Source organism: Psittacula echo (genome assembly GCF_963264785.1).
Source record: "Psittacula echo genome assembly, chromosome: 5".
Classification (NCBI taxonomy): domain Eukaryota; kingdom Metazoa; phylum Chordata; class Aves; order Psittaciformes; family Psittacidae; genus Psittacula; species Psittacula echo.
In genome coordinates, this window is record NC_137739.1 from 751,160 (window position 1) to 758,572 (window position 7,413).

Sequence of the window (7,413 nt, forward strand, 5' to 3'; positions counted from 1 at the left end):
GGTAAGGGAGAAACAAACCATCATTGTTTAAGCAATGGGAGCACTCAGGTACTATGTGATAGAGGCTGTATAAATAGCTAGAGACAGATGAGACAGAACAGAGCACACTGTCAGCACACGACAAAGAATAAACGAAGGATAAGAATCCCCAGGGAGGCACTTTTCTAACAAATGACATTTTGATCTATAGCTCTAACAACTCGTCCCAAGCCATCATGTACTGAATTAGGAAAAGGAAACCCCTAACCTGCCCTGTCAGTCCTAAGGAGGGTCAGAGAGGCATAAATATAGCTGTGTGCAGGGTAATGAAGACATTTACAGCGCTCGCAGAGTGCCTGTTCTGCCAGAATCCCTTGTCAGCTTTACCTCTGATAAAAACAACCAGCTGGGGCTCTGTTTCCAGTATTGAACTGTTGATGCTCTGCAGCCCAGCCCCGTGCTCCCTCTATTCTTGCCCTGTGGTCTCTGCATCACATGGTGAAACAAGAGCAAAAGCAGCCTGGATGTCTTCACGGTTGTAATGAATTCCTTAAGCAGGCTGGCATCTTGAGACCGGTATTTTCCGTTTAAATCAAGCCCACTGCCTCTGCATGGGTTCCAGGGGCTGTGCTAGACCAGGCTGTGATTGCAATGGCTCCAAAGGCCAAAGAGCCCCGTCCTCACCAAACCAATGAGCAAACGGCTCCTCGCAGCCCTCTAACAGCAGCCTGTGATCGGCCACCTCTGGAACTCACTTGTGCTTGTGCAGCAATCAAAACTTAATTTATCTCACTTTAATTAAAGCTAAAAAATTCAGCAGCCTTCAATTTCCTTCGTTGCTTTGCAGGGAATAAAAAAAAGCCAGGAGAATAAAGGGAGAGGCTGGAAAGAAAGGCCTTTGAAATAAACATGTGCTGGTTCCATTGGCTTCCATTTAATATATGTAGCCCTTTTCTTAAAAGAAATAATTACATTTCAAAACCTCCTTTCCCCGTTCAGAGCGCTGCCTCTTTCCACATTAACACTATTTGCATGCGCCATCTCCTCCTACCCTTCAATAATTTAAACCTTCATTTTCTATTCATTCAGTTGTCAGATTCATTTCCATATCATATATCTATATTTAACTCCCAGTTCGCTCGCCTCCTCTCTCTTTTCCAACAGGAAATAGATTTCCCTTCTAATTTAACAACATCTCGGGAGCAGCTGGCTGTGAGAACATCCCTTACACTTGTGTCAGTGAGCAGAGGTGCTGAGCTCTGCCTGGGCGGGAGGCAGAGGTGCTGACCGGGGCTTGCAGCTCCTATGGCCAAGCCAGTACCTTCATCTCCTGCATGTGGGAATCACGTTAAAACCATGTCCTCTCCATGGATATGGAGAGAAAACCCTGTTGTTATCTCCCCAGGCTGGGGCCAGGGCACCGCTTCAGGCTTCTGCTCGAATATTTGCTGTGGTTTGGCAGCTCTGCCTTCATTAATAGCTCAGTGCAATTAATGTGATTGCTGTTAACACTGTATTAATTGTTGGGTTTGTGAGCCAGGAGCCTGCCCTTGTCCCAAGCCCCTCTCCAGGTTTCCTGCAGCCCCTTTAGGCACTGGAGCTGCTCTAAGGTCTCCCCTTCAGGAGCCTTCTGTTCTCCAGGCTGCCCCAGCCCAGCTCTCTCAGCCTGGCTCCAGGAGCTGCTCCAGCCCTCACAGCATCCTCAGGGGGCTGGATGATGTTCCAAGCCATTATACACACTGCATTAGGAAAAGGAAGCCTGTAACCTGCCCTGTTGGTCCTAAAGAGGGTCAGAGAGGCTTAAATACATATACCTATGGCTGCTGGTACAGGTGAAGAGCAAAAGCCCCTTCCCCTTGCCCAGGTTTTGCTCTCAGACCACCCTGACCTCACCAGGATAGCATCACAGGTCCCTTAAACAGCATCCCTGTGGTGCCAGGATAAAAAGACATGTAGCAGTGTCTGATCTGTCCTGTAAGCGCAGTATCGTGGGAGCAAAGGGTTATGTTCCGCATGGAAAGGCTTAAGACCTGTGGAGAATAAACAGCATTAAAGGCAGTTTGAAAGAGAGGAGGTGATTGAGAAAGGGGTAAATCAAAGTGTCGGCCACTGAGAGGAGGCTCAGATCCCCCTCCCTCATTTTGCACATTACTAGAAGAAGGAGTGAACTGATAGCAGCCAAATGAGCCCCGTGGACCCGGTGCTTCAAGTTAATGAGCTCCCCTTGAGCTCTTCCCTGGAACGGAGCCTCCCAGCACCTACCCTTTGCCACAGCCTCTAATGAGCAGAGCCACCACCATCTATCTCCACACCAGCAGAGGAGATGGCTCCTGTCGGATGCTCAGGATTTGCACCCTGCCCTGGGTGCAGGGACATCCTCACCCCATCCAGCAGCGGGAAGAGCCTGGGGACCTGCAGCATCTCTGGACAGAGCCAGCTCAGCCTCTTCCCGACCCCACTGCAGCAGGCACAGGGTTGTGCTGCCTATGGCAAAGGGGCTGCAGGGTCCTGGAGCCACTGGCACTGTAAGAGCTGGGATGGTTTGGTGGTTGCTGCCTTCACAATGAGCACTGGCAGCTCACCCAGCACATTCCTGCATTCCCCTGGTGCTTCAGCATCAACCTTCAGCTGAGCCGGTGTGTCTGCCTGGTTCGAACAGAACCTCTTGTTTCAGGAGGAAATTGCTTTTCCTGCCCCCAGGAACCTCTTCACAGCCTTTGTCGGGAGATTTCAGGTGGACTTCAGTGTGTTATTAAAATTCTCCTTCATAATTGCCCTGTGCAGGGCTGTGGGGTGCGGGAGGTGCAGGGCAGGCTCCATGGCTCCATCCCTCCATCCTTCCCCTGGTATTGAGCTTAAATTATCAGGGATTTTTTCATGAATTGAAGACTAATTTTCCCTTGGGAACAGATCATTGAATTACGGAACACAAATAACAACTCACAGCATCCCCGGGGGGGGGCAGAGGGAGCATTTGTTGGTATTTTGCCCTTTTTCTACTCCTGTCTGGCCATGGCTGCAGCCATGAAGTTGCTCAGAAGAGGAGCCGGACACATCCATGGAGCCTGGAGGACCAACAACACCCCAGCCCATGGAGAAACGGCTCCACAGCCCCTGAAGGAGGCAGCAGAGGGGGACAAGACCCCTCCATCCTCTCATGCCAGTGGTCAGAGTTTTGCTTCCCCAGCCACTAGTGCTGGCAGCGTAGGGCTCCTTCAACCCGTGCTGTGCCCATCACCCCTCCTCAGGCCTGTCCTGCAGCGTGGCAGTGACCATTGCCCTGGCAACAGTGCTGGCAGGAGATGCGGTGCATCACGGGGGTACTAAAGAACAATCCCACTTGACTGCTGTATTTTTCCAGTCGAGCTCAGTTTCTGTGGAGCAACGAGGCTCAATAGATCTGGGAGCGTGGAGCTGCCTCCGGAGGGGGAACACACTCGGGAGCATTGTGTCTGGGGGGCTCGGAGTGAGGAAATGCAGATTCCTGCATTGCTTTGATCATGCATAATTTAAACATTCAAATGACTCTGGGATCCATTGAATTATACATGAACTGTGCAGGCAGCAGGTTTGTACCTCCTGAAGACAGACAGGGGGGTTCTGTCCCTTCAAAACCTTCTCTAATCTTAAAAAAGCCAAACCAATCCCAACCCAAATCCCCTCGAGAGCAGCCCCATGGCTGGTAATGCCACTGAGTTAATGAATGGCGATCACGGTTTGCTGTTGGCTGTAACTGAATGTGTTTTATAGTGGTGTTTAGGTCAGTCTAGCACAGTGAGCAGGCTCCTGTGAGCCTTGGCCCCGTTGGGGTGCTCCAGCACTGATCAGGGCTGTGGATCCCCCTCCAAGTGAGCCCTGGCTCATCAACCTCACACTGTTGGGACCATCCTGAACACAAGGCTCATGGAGCACTGGTCATGCAAGAGGCTGAGCTCCAGGGCTGAGCCCCTGCCCTGCACAGTGAGGCCAGAGAGCCCAAACCAAAGGAGGTTCTGTCCCAGCCAGCGATCACGAAAGCAAAACCCATTCTGGAAGCGTAGCCACACACTCCGGGAAAGGAGTCTCCAATGGAGCCTCCTTCCTGGTCCCATTTTCCATGGCACTTTAAACCCCGCATGTGGGATGTGCTGTGTACATCCAGCCCTCAGACAGCGTCTCGTATCCGTGAGCAGCCAAGGGACAGATGTTGTGGGATGGAGGGAGCCCACCAGATGTTGCAGTGCAGACCACTGATGGCTGACAGCGTGGGCACTGCGGGGCCATGGTGCTGCTGAGAGGCAGCACATTACCTTCCAGGGGCAGGGACGGATGCAGAAGGGAGAGCTCTGAGATCCTGCCAGCAGCTGGGTCCCAGCCTCTGCTTCTGCTCCAGCCCCAAGCTGGGGGCACTCATGGGAGGCAGCAAATGAAACCCCCCCCGAGAACCAGGACTCGAGAGCTTTGCTCTTTCCCGGCAGGCACTGACATGCAGATCCTGGACCAGACAGGGGCTTTTCTTTTGCACCCTGTTTTTTCCTCACAGGTCCCACCTGGTTCATCACTCGCTGTTCAGCTGATTCCCAGGATGGCTTCTTGGAAGTGGCTCCAGGTCCTGTCCGGCTGGGACTGAACTGGGATGTGTGTTCACTGTGGAGGGGAACACAAGGTGTACAGCACAACGAGCCCAAACCTGCCCCTACCAGGGGTTAAGATGCACTGATTAAAGCCCATTGGAGAAACACAGGCTGGCCTGTCCCTTGCTTCCATCAGACCCAGTGATGAAGCTCCCTGGCAGGGATGAAGCCAGGCAGTGCGCTCTGTGTCACTCAGGATCCTCGTTTCCAGGGGGAACATTTCCCAGCCCCAGAAAGTTCTCTGAGGAGCAAGAGAGAGTCAGGAAGAGAAGCAGGGATACAACAGCCCTGTTTGCAGCCTCTCCTTCGTTAGCTCATTCTTCATTATCCTTCCCTACCCTTTTAATTTCTCTCTAAACTCAACCAGCTATTGCTGTTCAAACTGAAATAATTAATTGGAACAAAATTGCCACTGTAGGAGAAAAGAATGATTAAACCTATCCAGCGGACAATGGGGCAATCACAGCCTAAGCATCTAATTACAGGGTTAGAGAGTGTGGATGCGGCGATGATAACGGCGCCTTGTGTAAACTGTGTGGCTCGATGAGCGGGGAGGAGGGCCCGGCTTGCCTGCCTCATTCCTAGAGTAAAGACACAAATGCAAGAGGAAAAGATCATCAGGGGCACAAAGGTCTGTGGGAGAAACAGGAGCAGCGGGAGCACAAACAGCTCCATGTCTGCTGTATGGGTGGGAGATGCTCAAGGTGTGAGCCGCTGTGAGGAGATGGGCACCAAGCACAATGGTGGTGTGTTTAACTGAGGAAGTTATTAAAGCACATCACACACGTGTGTGCATACCTGTATCCATCACGCCTTAAGAGATGCCACCAGGAATCACACCGTCAGGAGGTCCAGATGGAGCACAGCAGCCCGGTGACCCCACCGGCATCACACCAGGGCTTGTGCCACCCGGGGTCCCTGCAAAGCCGGGGGGCAGCCCCACAACTGCAGATGCTCCATTAGCACCATCCACAGGCAGTGAGGTTTTGCCCTCCCTGGTAATGCTGCCCAAGCGCTTCTGGAAGCTTCCCTGTGATCCCACCAGGAGAAGCATCACCAGCGAGGCCTTCCCAAGCTGGTTTTCCTTTCTTCAGTTACAGCTCTTGTAAGCATTTACATCCTGCCTGGTTTGGGTCCCACCGGTACAGACTCTATTCCTACTGATTCCGTATCCTGCTGTTTGGGTGACCCAGGATCAGCCAGAGGAGGGGCAAAGCGGGACCACGGCAGCTGGAGATGCTCTGGCACATGAAGACAGTGAGGAACAAACAAGTGATACTCTGGGATATTCCCTGCTCCCTCTGCAGAAGTGGGTGCTGGTTGATCTGGTGCCCAGCAGAGCACCCAGACAAGCACTGGGGCAGGGGAGCAGGAGGAAGCACTGTAATGGGACTGCCACGGATTTAAGGACATGGAACAAACAGAGCCCTGACAGAAGGGAAGAGCAACACCTGCAATATCCCATGGGTGATGGATGCACACCTCAGTCTTGGCCTGCAGGCAGAGTCAAGCCCTGCGCTCTTCCCAACATCCCCATGGTTTACATCTCCACATTGAACCCAGCACACCAGAGGTTACTTCCTCCTACACCCAGGAAACGTGGGGCAATGGAGAGCTCCAGCAGCCACCTCGCTGGCCCAAAGTGCCACCAACCATCACAAGGTGGCCAAAGCAGCAGGAAAACCAAAGAGAAACCCTTTGTTCGGAGCTGCTCCCGCGGGAGCTCAGTGACCAGCGATGCTCCCCCTCCTCGCTAACGTTAAAGCACATTTAGCAGCCGCGCAGGGGCCTGTGACTTCCCTTAATAAAGATGTTATTCATCTCCTCAAGCTCAATGAGGGCGAGTTTAAAGTGGTGTGAAATTGCAAACGGTCACGGTGCGGTAGTGGCCGAGGCTTCCCCAGGTATCCGACAAATGGGGCTCCAGCTGCCCAGAGCGTATAAATCTTGAGCAGCTCCGAGTCACTTGCAGTAAGAGTTCATTTTCTGATCTGATTTTGACTGCGACCGGAGCCTCTAAAAGGCATTTCCAGCAATGGGCTTGCCCAGTGCTGACTCTGCTCCATTTCCCCACCGTGCCGGTGGCTGTGGTTGGTGCCACTGCGGTGCTCCCAGGCTTCCTGCGCCCTCGGCGCCGGTACAGGGGATGGGTGTGCTGGGAGCAGTGCTGGTGGCTTTTGGCAGTACCAGTCGATCCCTCCATCCCACACCAGCTGCACCTTTGCTGCCAGTGCCGTACAGCCACACTCAGGTACGTTTCTGCGCAGCAGCACACATGATAGCAAACCTTTCTTGGCGTGCAAATAGCATGTGCCCCATCCCCAGAGCTGCTGGCAGGGTCTCTTCTCATCTCCCATGCAGGATCGCAGCTGATGCATGGATTTGCCTGCACAGCAGCCCTGACCTGATGGCACAGCCTGAACAATGGAGCTCAGACAGCGGCGCTTCCCAAGATCCCTAAGAGCAGCCTGGCTGGGATCCCACGCTCCAGGCTGGGTGCCAGCTCCAGCCACTGCCACAACCAAACCAAGGTCCCGCACAGCCGGGCAGACACTGCTGACCCCTGTGTGTCTGTGCTGCTCTGTTGTGGTCTAAGCCCAGCTGGTAACTCAGAACCACGCAGCCGCTCGCTCAGTCCCCCTCAAAGCATCGCTGAGAGGACAGGACAAGACCCCATCCCCATCACCGACACGATTGTTTGTGGGACTGAACTACATGAAAAAGCAAAGAAACAAACCCCTGCAGTCAGACTCGTGACAAGAAGGAAAAGGAATGGCCAAAGTAGAACCAATGTACACGCAACCGAGCAGCGACCGTTCGG